At 50.0% G+C, this 17,695-nt stretch overlaps 1 pseudogene; it reads right to left on the bottom strand.

The window, feature by feature from the left end:
- Positions 1-4,006: 4,006 nt before the first annotated feature.
- The window catches only part of LOC121587254, an 87,149-nt pseudogene continuing 73,460 nt past the window's right edge, over positions 4,007-17,695 (bottom strand).

The following is a 17,695-nucleotide window of genomic DNA, read 5'->3' as shown; positions in this document are numbered from 1 at the left end:
ATCTGCGGTAGAAATTCGCAAACCCCAAAAATCTCTGGAGCTGCAATCTCGTACCGGGCTGGGCCCATTCCAGAACCGCTCTAACCTTCTCCTGGTCCATCCTAATCTCTCCCCTGGAGATGATGTACCCGAGAAAGGATGTCGTGTGGGCGTGAAACTCGCACTTCTCGGCCTTCACGAACAGGCGATTCTCCAACAATCGCTGCAGAACCTGCCGGACATGCTGGACGTGGTCGGAAGGTTCCTTCGAGAAGATCAGAATGTCATCCAGGTAAACAAACACAAAGAGACCGATCATATCTCTCAGGACGTCGTTCACCATACTCTGGAATACCGCTGGAGCATTGGTCAGTCCAAACGGCATCACCTGATACTCGAAGTGACCCATCGGTGTGTTGAAACCCGTCAACCACTCGTCCCCCTCTCTGATCCGGACCAGGTGATACGCATTGCGTAGGTCTAGCTTGGTGAACACCGTAGCACCCTGTAAGGAGTCGAAGGCAGAACTCATCAAGGGCAGGGGATACTTGTTCTTGACCGTGATGTCATTCAACCCCCGATAATCAATACACGGTCGAAGAGAGCCATCCTTCTTACCCACAAAGAAGAATCCTGCCCCCAGGGGTGATGACGAGGGACGAACGAGACCAGCAGCTAGGGACTCCTTGATGTAGGTCTCCAACGCCTCACGTTCAGGTCGGGAGATACTGTATAACCTTCCCTTGGGGTAGACCGCTCCAGGAACCAGGTTGATGGCACAATCATATGGTCGGTGGGGGAGGGAGTGACAGAGCCTTCTGCTTACTGAAAACTTCCCCAAATCGTGATATGTCTCGGGAACCAGGGACAAATCTGGGGGTTTAGCCTCAATCACCTGACTGGGAACCGCATGGGGGCAGGCAGTCTTGAGACAGTTAGCATGACAATCAAGGCTCCAACTCGTTACCTTGCCCGTCACCCAATCGAACGTGGGATTGTGTTCCTTCAGCCAGGGGTATCCAAGGACCAGAGGAACATGGGAAGACGGCAGAATGAAGAATGAAATCATCTCAGAATGATTCCCCGACAACCGCATCTTAACCGGTTCAGTCCTCATCGTGATACGTGCCAGACTACTGCCGTTCAGAGTGGTCGCTTCAATGGCTTCCGGCAATTGCTCCTTGGAAAGCCCCAGCTGTTCCACCAACTCGGCATCAAGAAAGCTTCCATCGGCACCTGAATCGATAAAAGCGTTAAGCGCTAAGCTCTGATTCCTGTTCACAAGGGTAGCCGGGAAACGGGGTCTGACAGAGGTACTGAGAGGTTGAAACTGGCTCGCTAAAAGTCCTCCCAACTTTAGCGAGCCGGGCAGTTTGACGACCGCCGGGAACAGGTGGAGATGTAATGTCCCGAGCTACCACAGTAGAGGCAGCAGTTGGTCTGACGTCTATGTTGACGCTCCTCCTTGGTTAACCCGTGCCGCCCCACTTGCATGGGTTCAGAATCGGGAGAGAGGACCTCTCCACTAATCCATTGTGGTGGAGAATGATCGACGTGTTCTGGTCCACCACCCGACCCGACTGGGAACTGAGAAGCTGATCGATTGGACGGACCCCATTGCTTCTCCCTCCTTCGCTCTCGGACTCGATTATCCACCCGAATAGACAAGGCTACCAAGCTGTCCAGGTCACTAGGCTCCGGATAGGAGATCAACTCATCCTTGAGCTGCTCCGACAGACCCTGGTAAAAGGCCGCTTGCAGAGACTCCTCGTTCCACCCACTCTCCACAGCCAACGTCTTGAACTCGATCACGAAGTCGGCCACGCTGCGAAGTTCCTTGGTGAAGCGAAAACAGGCGCCTAGCTGCGTCCCTCCCTCGGACGGAATGGTCGAAGAGCTTCCTCATCTCGGCCGTGAACCCCTGGTATGAAGCCATGCAGGGGTCTTGTCGTTCCCAAACGGCTGAAGCCCACTCCAGCGCTCGACCACGCAGCAACGCAATCACAAAGGCTATCCTAGCCTTGTCTGTGGCATAAGAGTAGGGCTGTAGATCGAACACTAATCCACACTGCATAAGGAAGGAACGGCATCTTCCCAGCTCCCCCTCATATCTATCCGGCGTCGGAACCTCGGCCTCACGGAAGGACACCGCTCCCGAAGCGGCAGGCGAGATGGGTGAAACCGGTAGTGGATCCTCCACCGGAAACTTGCGTTGGTTCTGGACCTCCGTCAGACCGGTAGAAAGGTTCCGAACTGACAACGCGATCTCCTGTAGTACCGTGCTATGATGGCCCAATCTTCTCCTGATGGGTAATGGCATGGCGAACAGAGTCCAGGTCCGCTGGGTTCATTACTGGCCGGATCGTTCTGTCACGGTTTACTACGCCAGAACCCAGAAGCAGACCAGGACAAGGTACTTAGAGAAAAAGGTGAGTGTTTATTAATTGACTCCCGAGTGAGGCTGAATAATCCAGGGACAGAGCGGGTGGCGTGGATGGGTTGTTGAGGGTGCAGTGGTAGGTCCAGACATGGCTCGGCAGCCGCCGACCATCAGGCAGAGGTTGGGTGAAGGTTCCGGGTGAGAGACTGCAGACAGAACAAAACGGAGGTGAGTACACAGCAAATCAACAAGGTGCAAAACAACAAAAACTAACGCTAGAACTCAAGGCTGATACGCTGACAAACATACTGTTCATGGCTAACGATCCGGCAGGAACTGGATGTTAGGCCAGAGCCTAAGAAGGGTGATGATCAGGACCAGGTGTGCAGATTGCTGATGGGATGCAGGTGCGGAAAACAAGAGCGCTCCCCGGAGCGTTCCCGAACCCTCGGGAAACTGGAGATTACGAACAGGAACACTAGTCACCAGCCAGGACCCGACTCAGACAGCCGGGATCGTTACATCTGTGTATGTTTGATGTGACCTTGATGAAATATTATCCTAACCCTCAGAAAACTGGACACATGAATGTTCTTGCAATGTCCCATAAAATGAGTCTAGATCATTAATGTTGTATATTCTGAGAACATTATAACCGCGTTCTAGATTAGTTCTACTTACAAGGTAATGCTCTCCTAACTTTAACACCAAAACATACTAAACATTTTCTCAGAAGGTTTTTGCTTTACGGGTAACATTACAAAAACGTTCTCTCTCCCTAGAATTGTTAACTAGGTGGAGCCTTTTTTGCACTTCAACATCAGGTTCAGAGTGCTCACCGCCTGGCATCTTCACTCCAGAGTTCATTCAACGTATAGCAAGAGTTTTTTTCTCTCGTTTTTTCTTCTCTCCAATGTGCCCTGCCTGTGGCAGAGAAGCATGGAGCAGCTGCCAGAACCTACTCTTAAGTGAGTGACTAACTCATCCATTTTACAACAGCTTTAAAGCCCATTCTACATGCTTATTATCCCATTAACACAGACGCTGCCTGCTAAGTTTGATACAAAAACAACAACAACAACCAAAGGCTACATATTTCTTAAGTAGGAAAGAGCTAATTGAAATAACTTCTCTCAATAACAAATCAACTTCATAAATGTGAAACGAGGCCATAAAGTGTTTTACTGGCTCTCTAGAGACGGTGGGGAATACAGTTTCATTCGTCTTTTGTTCGGAGTGATGTGGACTTGACAGGTATTAAGTGAGTAGAAGAGAGTAATGTGAGACCTTGGGAGGAAAACCTGTAGCTATCTGTTTTGGTGAAACCTTGACCATTGGACAGTTCAGATCATTGAATGGCAAATTTGATACTGCTGCATTTTGTAACACTTATTGAAAGTAATGTGCTGTATCTGGGAACCTCTCTTCTGCAAACAGTGGAGACAAGGATTGGTATAGTGCCTCTGTATCCCTATCTGGTGAAACCAAAGGTGGGGTAGGATGAGAAATAATGAGGAAACGTCTTTTTAGATTACAAAATGGTTGTATTAATCTACTGCTTTAGATGACATATACATCATTTCTTGACACGTTTGTACATTAGTAACATTTCATTCAGAAATATTCCTAAGGACACATTTCCTGCATTTCACAATTAAAAAACACACACAGGCAGAAAAAGACAGTTCAATTGAATGAAAAAATGTAGTTGGATTACAGTCTTATATACACATCCTTCCCACTCAAAAAACGGGGAAACCTGAGATATCTCCCATTATAACAGCACATTATCAGGATAGGGGTCCTGTCAGTGTGCATTGGGGATATTAACGACAACACGTCTTCTTGCATAGCCGTCATCGCACAAACATGTAAAAAATAGAATGGCACCCGCATCAAGTGAGGGAGTCCAACTGTTGCTGAACCGTTTCTAGCTGCAAGGAGACAGAGAATGATTGTTTGACAATTAGGAGAAAGGCAACATGTCTGAGGGTGTTAGGCAGTCAGTCATGTGGAACGTGCAGCACTGACCTTCTTGTAGAACTCAAGCAGCTCCTGGTGGCTGAATTCCAAAAACACGTTCTCCACACTCTGGAAGACAAGAGGAGAAAGGCTCACCATGAGTCAAGGGACGTCACGGCCGACAACACTCCCTCAGCTTTCTATAAAAAACATCACTCCCATCAATTATTTGTGCACTTCTGTCCAGTTAAAGTAAGTACACGTCATAGAGATGGTACATGTACTGTCTACTATTCTCTCTGAAATGATTTTCACCCAAAACCGAATAAGAATGTCCCAACTATCATGATTCACAAAAACGTAAACCACAATTTAAATATCAGAGGGTTGGTTGGTATTCACATTTTCAACGATATGAAGACACTTCTTTAACTCAGAAAAGGGCACTTACAGTATAAGACAAGACATATCTTGTGATGGGAAAATAACATACATTAGGATGAATACTAAGATACCATTAAGGATTAAGAGGGAGGTCGTCAAAGCAAGACATTGCTGTGAGAGTTATCCCAGTGTTGGGCTGTGCACCAACCAACACAACTAGCCGGTGCTGTGGGTCTGAAGGCACAATGGGGGAGGGAATGTGTCAGAGCACATTAATGACAGGGATATTAATTAGAGCCAACATTATCATCCATAATTAAGAGGAAAAGGGGAAATGTTATCTCTTGCCAAAGCCCACTTGGCATGTGCTAACATGAAATGTAGGGCACACACCCATCCACCCACATTTGAATTGAGATTTGACAAGGTAACAGCTTTTGCGCAACCATATTTGCACATTACAAATATAATAAAACACAGATCAAATATGATATTGTGGCAAATTAATCATTGGAATGAATCAGAAAGATGAACATCCACATAAATCGGAAAAGATTACAAAATGCCAGAGCAATTGGCTTTATAATCGTCCATTCAATCTTAATTTCTTAAAGGGATAGTTTGCGATTTTGGCAATGAAGCCCTTTATCTACGCTGAACAAAAATATAAACGCAACATGTAAAGTGTTGGTCCCATGTTTCATGAGCTGAAATAAAAGATCCCAGAAATGTTCCATATGCACAAAAAGCTAATTTCTCTCAAATGTTGTACACAAAGTTGTTTACATCCCTGTTAGTGAGCATTTCTCCTTTGCCAAGATAATCCAGCCACCTGACAGGTGGGGCATATCAAGAAGCTGATTAAACTGCATGATCATTACACAGGTGCACCTTGTGCTGGGGACAATAAAAGTCCACTCTAAAATGTGCAGTTTTGTCACACAACACAATGCCACAGATGTCTCAAGTTTTAAGTGAGGGTGCAATTGGCATGCTGACTACAGGAATGTCCACCAGAGCTGTTGCCAGAGTATTTGATGTTAGTTGCTCTACCATAAGCCACCTCTAACGTAATTTTAGAGAATTTGGCAGTACGTCCAACCGGCCTCACAGCCGCAGACCACATGCATGGCATCGTGTGCTGTTTGCTGATGTCAACGTTGTGAACAGAGTGCCCAATGGTGGCGGTGAGGTTATGGTATGGGCAGGGCAGGCATAAGCTACGGAAAACAAACACAATTGCATTTTATCGATGGCAATTTGAATGCACAGAGATACCGTAACGAGATCCTGAGGCCCATTGTCATGCCATTCATCTGCCGCCATCACCTCATGTTTCAGCATGATTGTCACGCCCTGACATAGAGATCTCTAGTTGGTTTGGTCAGGGTGTGAAATTCTAGGTGTAGATCTATGTTATCTATGTCTATGTTGGCCGGGTGTGGTTCCCAATCAGAGGTAGCCATTTTGCCTACCTTTAGTTGTGGGATCTTATTTGTTTGGCTTGTTTGATGTAAAGCCTTTAGAACTTCACGTTCAGTTGCTTTGTTATTTTGTCAAGTGTTTCTATATTACATTAAATATGTACGCATACCACGCTGCAGCTTGGTCCAATCCTTTACACGACGAACGTGACAGAAGATCCCACCACCAACGGACCAAGCAGCGTGGCCAGGAGGAGCAGATACCCTGGACACAGGTGGGGAAAACATTTTGGACATGGGAGGAGATATTAGCTGGTAAAGGACCCTGGGCGAAGGAAGAAGCCCAGGCAAGAGAGGATCAACGGCGACGCCGAAGGTGCCAACAATGAAGGAGGCCCGAGAGGCAACCCCAATAAAACATTTTGGGGGGGCACACGGGGTGGTCGACGAAGCAGCAGGAGGCCATGAAAAGGCTGACTGTGGAGGAGGAGGCCACTATAGTAGAGGCCCTCCAAGACCTGCAGCTCAGCAGTCTGAGAGGAGACCACCACATTGCGGGAGCTGTTAGCTCAGAGGGAGCAGGAGTTCTCCCTTCAGAGGGAGGCGCTACAGGAGGCTCACAGGGAGAAGGAGTCAGTGGATGCACTGAGAGAGGAGTTGGCCAGGCAACAGGAGGAGCTGAGAGAGGAGTTAACCCTTCAGCAGCAGAGAGCTCAGTACTTAGAGCAGAGACTGGCGAAGGCAGGTTGCAGAGCAGAGCCAACTCCCCGCACTCGCTTTGAGGAGCGTGTGACCGTGCAGGCACCAGGCTATGTGCCGGCGTTGTGCACTGTGCCGCCAGGGCGCCTTCACAGACCCGTGGTGCGTGTTTCCAGTCCGGTACGGCCCGTGCCTGCTCCTCGCACCAAACCAGTGGTGCGTGTCTCCAGTCCGGCACGGCCCGTGCCTGCTCCTCGCACCAAACCAGTGGTGCATGTTTCCAGTCCGGTACGGCCCGTGCCTGCTCCTCGCACCAAACCAGTGGTGCGTGTCTCCAGTCCGGCACGGCCCGTGCCTGCTCCTCGCACCAAACCAGTGGTGCATGTTTCCAGTCCGGTACGGCCCGTGCCTGCTCCTCGCACCAAACCAGTGGTGCGTGTTTCCAGTCCGGTACGGCCCGTGCCTGCTCCTTGCACCAAACCAGTGGTGCGTGTCTCTAGTCCGGTACGGCGCGTGCCTGCTCCTCGCACCAAACCAGTGGTGCGTGTTTCCAGTCCGGTACGGCCCGTTCCTGCTCCTCGCACCAGACCAGTGGTGCGTGTTCCCAGCCCGGTGCGGCCAGTGCCTGCTCCTCGCACCAGACCTGTGGTGCGTGTCCCTAGCCCAGTACGGCCAGTTGTGCGTGTCTCCAGCCCGGTGCGCCCCGTGCCTGCTCCTCGCACCAGACCTGTGGTGCGTGTCCCTAGCCCGGTATGGCCCATGCCTGCTCCTCGCACCAGACTAGTGGTGCGTGTCCCCAGCCCGGTACGGTCCAGTCCAGGGTCAGAGCAGTCTGCTCCACCGGTGCCAAGTGCAGCTCCGGTCAGCTGCTCCACTCCAGTGCCAGAGCAGTCCGCTCCACCGGTGCCCAGTCCAGCTCCGGTCAACTGCTCCACTCCAGTGCCAGAGCAGTCCGCTCCACCGGTGCCTAGTCTAGCTCCGGTCAGCTGCTCCACTCCAGTGCCAGAGCAGTCCGCTCCACCGGTGCCCAGTCCAACTCCGGTTAGCTGCTCCAGTCCCATGCCAGAGCAGTCCACTCCACCGGTGCCTAGTCCAGCCCCGGTCAGCTGCTCCACTCCAGTGCCAGAGCAGTCCACTCCACCGGTGCCCAGTCCAACTCCAGTTAGCTGCTCCAGTCCCATGCCAGAGCAGTCCACTCCACCGGTGCCTAGTCCCGGTCAGATGCTCTAGTCCAGAGCCAGAGCAGTCCGCTCCACCGGGGTCCAGTTCAGCTCCGGTCAGTGGCTCCACTCCAGTGCCAGAGCAGTCCGCTCCACCGGTGCCCAGTCCGGGTCCGGTCGTCTACTCTCCCACACCAGGGTCCAGACAGGACTTGGTGCATCGCGGGAGGACTGCAGAGCCGGAACCAGATGTCGGTCCCTCTCCAGGGTCGAGGGCTCCCACACCAGGGTCCAGACAGGGCTTGGTGCATCGTGGGAGGACGGAGAGGGGAAGCATCGCGCCGGGGTCCAGACCGGACCAGGTGTGCAACGGGGAGCCAGAAAAGGAGAGGACAGTAAGGTGGACGTTGCGCCCGGGGCCGGAGCCGCCACCGAGGCTAAATGCCCACCCGGACCTTCCCCTAATGAGTCAGTTTTGCGGCCGGAGATCGCACCTTTGGGGGGGGTACTGTCACGCCCTGACATAGAGATCTCTAGTTGGTTTGGTCAGGGTGTGAAATTCTAGGTGTAGATCTATGTTATCTATGTCTATGTTGGCCGGGTGTGGTTCCCAATCAGAGGCAGCTGTCGATCGTTGCCTCTGATTGGGGATCATACTTAAGTAGCCAATTTGCCTACCTTTAGTTGTGGGATCTTGTTTCTGTTTGTTTGGCTTGTTTGATGTATAGCCTTTAGAACGTCACGTTCAGTTGCTTTGTTATTTTGCACCTTGGTCCAATCCTTTACACGACAAACGTGACAATGATAATGCATGGCCCCATGTCGCAAGGATCTGTACACAATTCCTGGAAGCTGAAAATGTCCCAGTTCTTCCATGGCCTGCATACTCACCAGACATGTGACCCATTGAGCATGTTTGGGATGCTCTGGATTGACGTGTACGACAGCACGTTCCAGTTCCCGCCAATATCCAGCAACTTCGCACAGCCATTGAAGAGGAGTGGGACAACATTCCACAGGCCACAATCAACAGTCTGACCAACTCTATGGTAAGGAGATGTGTTGCGCGGCATGAGACAAATGGTGGTTACGCCAGATACTGACTGGTTTTCGGATCCACGCCCAAACCATTTATATTTTAAGGTATCTGTGACCAACAATTTAATTCAATTTACTGATTTCCTTATATGAACTGTAACTCAGTAAAATCTTTGATCATGCTGCATTTATATTTTTGTTCAGTATACTTCCCCAGAGTCAGATGAACTCATGGATACAATTTTTTTCTGATTATCCCATGTTTAATACCAAGTTCACTGTCAAAGTGCCTATCCAAGATCGCCCCCATGTCACCTGACAGCTCAACTCACAGGTAAGGTGATCACCAACTGAACATATTAAAATGACCGACACACATTCACCACACCAAACAATTCATTGTCAGGCAGTCATCATCAAAGGATACTCCAGTATGCGTCATTGATTGAAGTGAGTTCTCTACCTGAATTTCTGATGTATTTTGTTACTATGTACTGTGGTGGAAATTCAACACCAGGGACATCTGAAGTCAATATTAAATGAATCACTCATTATTATCAGTTAACTGGAGAGGTTACAACAAACACACATACAAAGTACAAGTCTGCCACAAGCTCTGCCAGGGCGGTCCCTTCAGTTCTCTTATATACTGCTACACAAAAAAGCTATATAGGCATGGTTCATAGGGTTGGTTCCTGCAGGTGATTGGCTGTTATCGCGTTTCCCAAGAAACTGAGCAATGTCTCCTATATTAAGTTCCAGAACATATTCTGGGCGTTCTGCCAATTGGTCTGAGGAGGAGGTCACAGTCACCTGCACGAACCAAGATAGAGTGAGAGAAGATGCATACTTAAGGCTATCTCTTCAGACTATAACATTTTCCCTTACACTCCCTCCTTTGATCACTTCTGTGATGACGATTGTCAAAGCAAAAAACACACGCTGCAGCCCATTGGTCAATTTGGGATCCCCAACTTCCAAACAGGGATTTCAACCAAGTTGCAATCGTCCACTCTGGCTGTGGGGAATTGTTCTTAGCCACCGTGGCAATGTATTCGGCAAGATCAGTAATATTAGAGTACCAATCTGGGACAAAAGTGCAACACTCATCTCCAATTATTGCATAAGTGCCCCTTGACCTGCCAAAAGATAGTCAAGAGCCTCTCTGTTTTGCAGAGCCAACTTACGCAATTATTTTAGTTCCCCATTCAATTGTTCCAGGGCATTTAGAGTAGCATTGGTAATTTTCTCTACGTGTTTACTGATATCACGAATTTGGTCTAGGGCACATGCAACTCCATACCCAGGGAAAAACACAACAAAGGACCTGGAGGCAGGTGCCTGAGTGTGAGTGATGTCAGCCAGAGAACTCTTATCTCTCCTCATTCCAACAGAGCCTTCAGATTCTTGTCATTGTTTGGAACGGTTCTCATAGCTGTCACCACAAACCCAACAGTACAACTACCTCCCCAGTTCAGGGGAAGGCTATAGTAAGCCATCTTACCCCACAACCAATAGGTGCCATTTGGGGCTCCTCAAAGGGATAATAACATTATAGACTGAAATACCATAAGTAACATTACCAGGTTCCCCAGTGTCGGCATTGTTAACGGTTAACTTACAGGTATTGGAACCGTTGTAATACATTATACAATTACATTCTAGGCTGTCATCACTCTCCTGCTACTGAAATGGGTGGTAGTAAAGTATTATCTGGCCTAGCAAAAGACGGTGGGCCTGTATGGGGTCAGGGTTACGCGGTATCTCTACTACGAATGGTACGTGCATTTGCATAGTCAGATTTACCCTTATGGGAACTCCCACAAGTGGTAAACCTGCTCCTACCTTAACTGGCCCCAACCCACACACCCAACACTCTTTTTGCCCGGATGTAAGGTTAGCAACCATTTCTGCTCTAGAGAGGAACGGATTGTCCTCATGGTTATGTGGGCCCAGCAGGGCTCTCCATCTCCGATTACCATCTACTCCTGGGCCACTACTCCGGACCTGCATTGGTCCCTTTGGCTCAGGACTAATCTCACCCTCTGTCAGGTTTCCTACAAGAGGACAACCTACTACTCTTATTAACACTCCTGTGGTAATGCAGAGGAGGGCCACACTGCACCACCGTAACTGGCAAGGCCTCATCTTCTCCTGGATCAGGAACGCGTCTGCAATGCGACACGTGGATCCAGGTTTCTCTCTCAGCAACCTTCACCACAGTGGGGTTGGTCAGAAGAACTTGGTACGGCCCTCTCCAACGGGGGTCCTTCCAACTCTTTCTCCTGAAGTCTTTGACCACCACAAAATCACCTGGGTTCAAACAGTGCTCAGCTCCACTTTCCAGGTTTGGCAAAGATGCCTTCACCCGGGAGAAGAGAGTCTTAAGAACACTGTTAAGGGTGACACAATACTCAACCATATCTTTGTCACGACTTCCTCTGAAGCTGCCTCCTCTCCTTGTTCGGGCAGGCTTCGGCGTTCGTCCTCACCGGCCTTCTAGCCACTGCCGCTCCTCATGTCATCATCCCATTTGTTTTGTCTTGTTTATTACACACACCTGGTTCATATCCCCTCATCAGTACATGTATAAGTGTTCCCTCTGCCCCCTTGTCTTTGTGTGTGATTGTTTATTGTAGAGGAGATTGGGTTGTTCAACCATGTGCCTTATTTTCCCCAGTGCGCCGTTTGTCCACACTGGTGTGTATTACGCATTTCTGCGTACCTCTGTTTATTGATTCCATGGTTTACTCTCCTGCGTCTGACTCCGTCCAACATCACCAGCTACAGTCTTCCTCCATTCCTTGCAGGGACAACCTGTTCTGGAGAAGAGGTGTATTAGTAATCCTCATGGGACAGCCAGTCAGCACCTCATGTGGAGAGAGACCAGTTATTGTGTGGGATCTGCCTCTCATACTCATCAGTGCCAATGGAAGCACCTTTACCCATGTCAGGCTTGTTTCACCAATTAGTTTTTATCAATTTTGTTTTCAGAGTTTGGTTTGCCCGTTCTACCGCACCCCCAGATTGAGGACGATAGGCACAATGTGTTCTCAAATCAATCTGTAAAGCCTCTGACAGGGATTGAACAATCTCATTCACAAAATGTCAACCATTGTCGGAAGAGATCTTTGATGGCAGACCCAACCTGAGTATGATCTCTCTCACGAGTGCTTTCGCCATAGCAGTTGCTGTGGCTCTCCTGCAAGGGAAAGCTTCAATCCATTTAGAAAACATGTCAATGATCACGAAACAATACTTGTTCCCCTCACAAGGGATCAACTCAATGGAGTCCATCATTAAGTGCTCAAAATGTCCTTCATTGTTAGTCATGCAAATGAAACATTTCTTCCAGAAAGTTTCTGCAAACACAATAAAACCTAATATACACCAATATTTATTTACAACATCCACCATCCCTCCTTTTGACACATGGTCTTGACCATGTGACAATTTGGCAAGGAATTGGAAAGTACAACGGGCATGGCTGGTCTGCTCCACTCATCCAGCCATACACCTGAGGCGTCCTCATGACAGCACCCATCTCACTTGCGTTTCTCTGATGCATCAGCCGTTGCCTGCAGAGCAACGGTGTCATTAACAGAGAAAGGGTTAGTGGAAGCAGGAACTGCTGCCATCTGTTGGAGGGGGGAAACAGAAGATGAAGCAGCCAATTTAGCTGCACAGTCAGCCTTAGCGTTCCCCCAGAGAAATGTTATCTTCAGAGGAAGTATGTGCCTGACACTTGATTACAGAAATAAAGGAGGGCAGTTGGACAGCCTGTAACAGAGACAAATCAAGATGTGTGCAATTTGTTTTCCAGACGAGGTCAAAAACCCTCTATTCTTCTACAATGTTCCAAAATCATGCACTACACCAAACGCATATATACTATCAGTGTAAATGTTAACAGAGGTTTCCTTTGCCAAAGTACAAGCTCTAGTCAAGCCAAATAGTTCTGCAGCCTGGGCAGATACGTGTGAGGGGAGTCTAGCACTCTCCACAGTTAACAAAACAGTCACAACATCATAACCAACAAATGGTTCCTCTTTTTCATTTCTCTGAGCAGACCCATCTACAAAAAACTCAAAGTCTGGATTGTCTAACGGGGTGTCTCTCACGTCCAACCTAGGGCTACAGCCAACTTCAATAGCTAAATCACAGTCATGGTCTTCACCGGCATCTGCTGTAGGGAGAAGAGTTGAAGGGTTAAGAATTGTACATAGTTTCAGAGTAACATGGGACTGTCACACCCTGGCTCTGGGGATTATTTATGTTGAGCCAGGGTGTGTAGATTCTATGTGTTTGTGTTCTGTGTTGTAGATTCTAGTTGTTTAATTTCTATGTTGGCCAGAGTGGTTCTCAATCAGAGGCAACAAGTGTCAGCTGTTGCTGGTTGTCTCTGATTGGGAACCACATTTAGACAGGCTGTTTTCCCACAGTAGTTGTGGGATCTTGTTCCGTGTTGGTTGTGTTAGACCTAGGACGTCACGTTATCGTTTGTTGTTTTGTTCGTGTTATTCAGTTATTTAATAAAGTAAAATATGTTTGCATTTCACGCTGCGCCTTGGTCCTCCTCCTTCGACGATCGTGACAGAAGATCCCACCAAACCAGGACCAAGCAGCGTGTCCAGGAGCAAGCGCCGGGTAAGAAGCTGGAGAGGTTGGCGATGGCCCAGGTGGGCCAATGGTGGTCCTGGGAGAACATGCTCGCGGGAGAAGGGCCATGGGCTAAAGTTAAGGCCCTGGCGAGAGAGGAGCAACGGCGTCAACAGTGTCGTCGGCGGACGGACGAGAGGCAACCCCAAAACATTTTTAGGGGGGGGGCACACGGCATGGGCGATGGGGCAGCAGGAGGCTGCCACAGGGCAAATTGGGAGATTAGGAGAGGAGGCCACCGGGTTTGGGGGGCCGGAGGGGAGGTTGGCGGAGCCTAGAGGTAGAGCAGAGCCAACTCCCCGTACTCAGGCATGGCAGCGTGAGACTGGGCAGTTTCCGAGGTATGCGGAGCTGCGTACTGTGCCGCGAGTGGTCCGGCACAGTCCGGTACGTCCTGTGCGAGCACCCCGCACGTGTCGTGCGAAGGTGGGCAGGCAGCCAGGACGGAGTGTGCCGGCTCAGCGCTCGTGGCCTCCAGTGCCCCTCCTCGGTCCCGGATATCCTGCGCCAGTGTCACGTGCTGTTATGCCAGTACGTGTACACAGCCCTGTACGTCCTGTGCTGATGCCTCACACAGAGTGTCATGGTCTTCACCGGCATCTGCTGTAGGGAGAAGAGTTGAAGGGTTAAGAATTGTACATAGTTTCAGAGTAACATGGGACTGTCACGTTCCTGCCCCTCGCACCAATCCTACGGTGCGCGTAGCCAGCCCGGCCCGGCCTGTTCCTGCTCCCCGCACCAAGCCAATGGTGCGCGTTGCCAGCCCGGCCCGGCCTGTTCCTGCTCCCCGCACCAAGCTAATGGTGCGCGTTCCTGCCCCTCGCACCAATCCTACGGTGCGCGTCGCCAGCCCGGCCCGGCCTGTTCCTGCTCCCCGCACCAAGCCAATGGTGCGCGTTGCCAGCCCGGCCTGTTCCTGCTCCCCGCACTAAGCTAATGGTGCGCGTCGCCAGCCCGGCCCGGCCTTTTCCTGTCCCTCGCACCAAGCCTACGGTGCGCGTTGCCAGCCCGGCCCGGCCTGTTCCTGCTCCCGCACCAAGCCAATGGTGCGCGTTGCCAGCCCGGCCCGGCCTGTTCCTGCTCCCCGCACCAAGCCTACGGTGCGCGTCGCCAGCCCGGCCCGGCCTGTTCCTGCTCCCCGCACCAAGCCAATGGTGCGCGTTGCCAGCCCGGCCCGGCCTGTTCCTGCTCCCCGCACCAAGCTTATGGTGCGTGTCGCCAGCCCGGCCCGGCCTGTTCCTGCTCCCCGCACCAAGCCAGGGGTGCGCATCGTCAGCCCGGTCCGGCCCGTTCCTGCTCCACGCACCAAGCCAGGGGGTGCGCATCGTCAGCCCAGTCCGGCCCGTTCCTGCTCCACGCACCAAGCCAGGGGGTGCGCGTCGTCAGTCGGCACAACCGTGCCTGGTCACCGGTGCCTGGTCAGGTACCGGTCAGCTGCTCCACACGGAGCCTAAGCAATCCGCTCCTACGATGTCCAGTCCAGCTCCAGCCAGCGGGGCCAGACCCGGACCAGGGGCGCTACGGGATGGTTGGAGGGTGGTGAGTCAAGCCCGAGCCGGAACCGCCTCCGAGGAGGAATGCCCACCCAGCCCTCCCCTGTTTGGTTTATGTTTAGGCGCGGTCGCAGTCTGCGCCTTTGGGGGGGGGGTACTGTCACACCCTGGCTCTGGGGACTCTTTATGTTGAGCCAGGGTGTGTAGATTCTATGTGTTTGTGTTCTGTGTTGTAGATTCTAGTTGTTTAATTTCTATGTTGGCCAGAGTGGTTCTCAATCAGAGGCAACGAGTGTCAGCTGTTGCTGGTTGTCTCTGATTGGGAACCACATTTAGACAGGCTGTTTTCCCACAGTAGTTGCGGGATCTTGTTCCGTGTTGGTTGTGTTAGACATAGGACGTCACGTTATCGTTTGTTGTTTTGTTCGTGTTATTCAGTTATTTAATAAAGTAAAATATGTTTGCATTTCACGCTGCGCCTTGGTCCTCCTCCTTCGACGATCGTGACAGGGACATTGTCAACAGAATGTTCTGATAGTCTAGCAGTCTCGCAGGCGTGAAATGAGCCGTTCTTGCCTGTGTAATAATTGCGCCAGGGTTGTGGGTTCGATTCCCACGGGGGGCCAGTATGAAAATGTATGCACTCACTAACTGTAAGTCGCTCTGGATAAGAGCGTCTGCTAAATGACTAAAATGTAAATGTAAAAATGTAAATGTACGGTTAGAGGAGACATAGCCACAATATCAGAACATGCCAAAACAGCCTCAGTAGCAGCCACTACCGATCTCAAACAGGAAACCATTCCCCTGATCACAGTATCCAGTCTTTTAGAATAATAACCAACAGGTCTATATCCCACCCAATGATACTGTGTCAAAACTGCTGACATAAACCCACCCGTCTCCGAAACAAAGAGATGGAAGGGATTAGTATTGTCTGGCAAACCCAAGCAAGGGGTAGACATTCATGTTTGTTTCAATTTTACCAATGCCACCTCAGCCTCATCAGTCCAGACCACAACTTCACTCGCCTCCAGCTTTCTTTCTCCCATAAATACAATCCTGCAGCGGTTGAACTATCTCTGCATAGTCTTTCAACCACGGACGACAGTAACCAGCCACACCCAACAAAGACATAATTTGCTGCTTGTTAACAGGTTTAGGCAAAGCTTTAATTGCCTCTAATCAATCTTTAGAGAGTGCGCAACCCTCAGAAGTAATATCATGACACAAATATTTAACGGAACTCTGGCATAATTGCATCTTACTGGGGGAAACTTTATGACAATTTTCTGGCCAGAAAATCAACAATGCCGAGTGTCCTCGTGACATATCTCCTCTGATCGTGAGCAAACCAACAAATCATCAACATACTGAACCAAAATACTCCCTCCAGGAGCAACAAAACCCTCTAGGTTTCGAGACATTTCTTGGACAAAGATGGCAAGTGATTCAATGTAGCCTTGAGGCATCACCGTCCATGTCCATTTTTTTTTACCAAGAAACGTAAACGAGAACCACTCCTGGGACTCTTCAGCCACAGATATGCTAAAGAAAGCATTAGCTAAATCAATTACTGAAAAACAACAACTACCTGGAGGCACCTGGGATAAAATGGTAACTTTGTTTCCAAGATGGCGTAGCAGTGCGGTCGTGTTCTCTTGTGTATCCATGTAAATAGCCTGTTTTTTTGTATTTTTTTGTATTTTACGTATATATTTCCCTATCACACTTTTCATCCTTCAACTAAATATACTTTCGTGCAACCCGCCTCACTCAATGTGGAACGGATTCTATCATTTACTCACCTTTATCTAGAATCTCCAGTTGAAACTAGCCAGCCAGCTAACTAGCTAACTAGCTACTTGCTATTAGCCACCGTTAGCGGTTTTCACCCAGAACATCGGATTTTCTGCCGGAATAACTGAATCACTGGACCTTAACACCGGATCTAGCTAGCCGAAATCGAATGGATGTTGCTGTAGGCTAATCAACACTGCCCCCGAAGCACCAGTTAGCCTTGAGCTAGCCTCGAGCAGGCCTATATCCCGGCTATCTACCTCTCTGTCTACCAGACGGGAGTAGCCAGCTAACCAGCTAACTAGCTACTTGCTATTAGCCACCGTTAGCGGTTTTTTTCACCATTGTCCGTTGCCTGCACTACCTACCAGCCAGCTCTAGCCTGGACTATTATCGGCCAGTCTGCACTGTCTGCACAGCGCGTTATCGACCCAGAACCTATCGGATTTTCTGCCGGAATCACTGAATCACTGGACCTTTAACACTGGATAGTCGCAACTAGCTAGCTGCAACCAAATGAACGTTGTTGTTGGCTATTCAGCCTTGAGCTAGCCTTGAGTCAGGCACATCTCCTGGCTATCTACCTCTCTGTCAACTGGACGGGACCTCCTAGAGTCGACACGGAGCCCCGCCGATCCATCACGACTGGTCTGCCGACGTAATCGTCTGTGGTTTCAACAGGCTTCCCGTTGCGATGACCACGAAGATCCATCTGCT

The sequence above is a fragment of the Coregonus clupeaformis genome, chromosome 18 (genome assembly GCF_020615455.1).
Source record: "Coregonus clupeaformis isolate EN_2021a chromosome 18, ASM2061545v1, whole genome shotgun sequence".
NCBI lineage: Eukaryota > Metazoa > Chordata > Actinopteri > Salmoniformes > Salmonidae > Coregonus > Coregonus clupeaformis.
The sequence above is the reverse complement of the archived record's forward strand: the minus strand, read 5'-3'. Positions and strand labels throughout refer to the sequence as shown.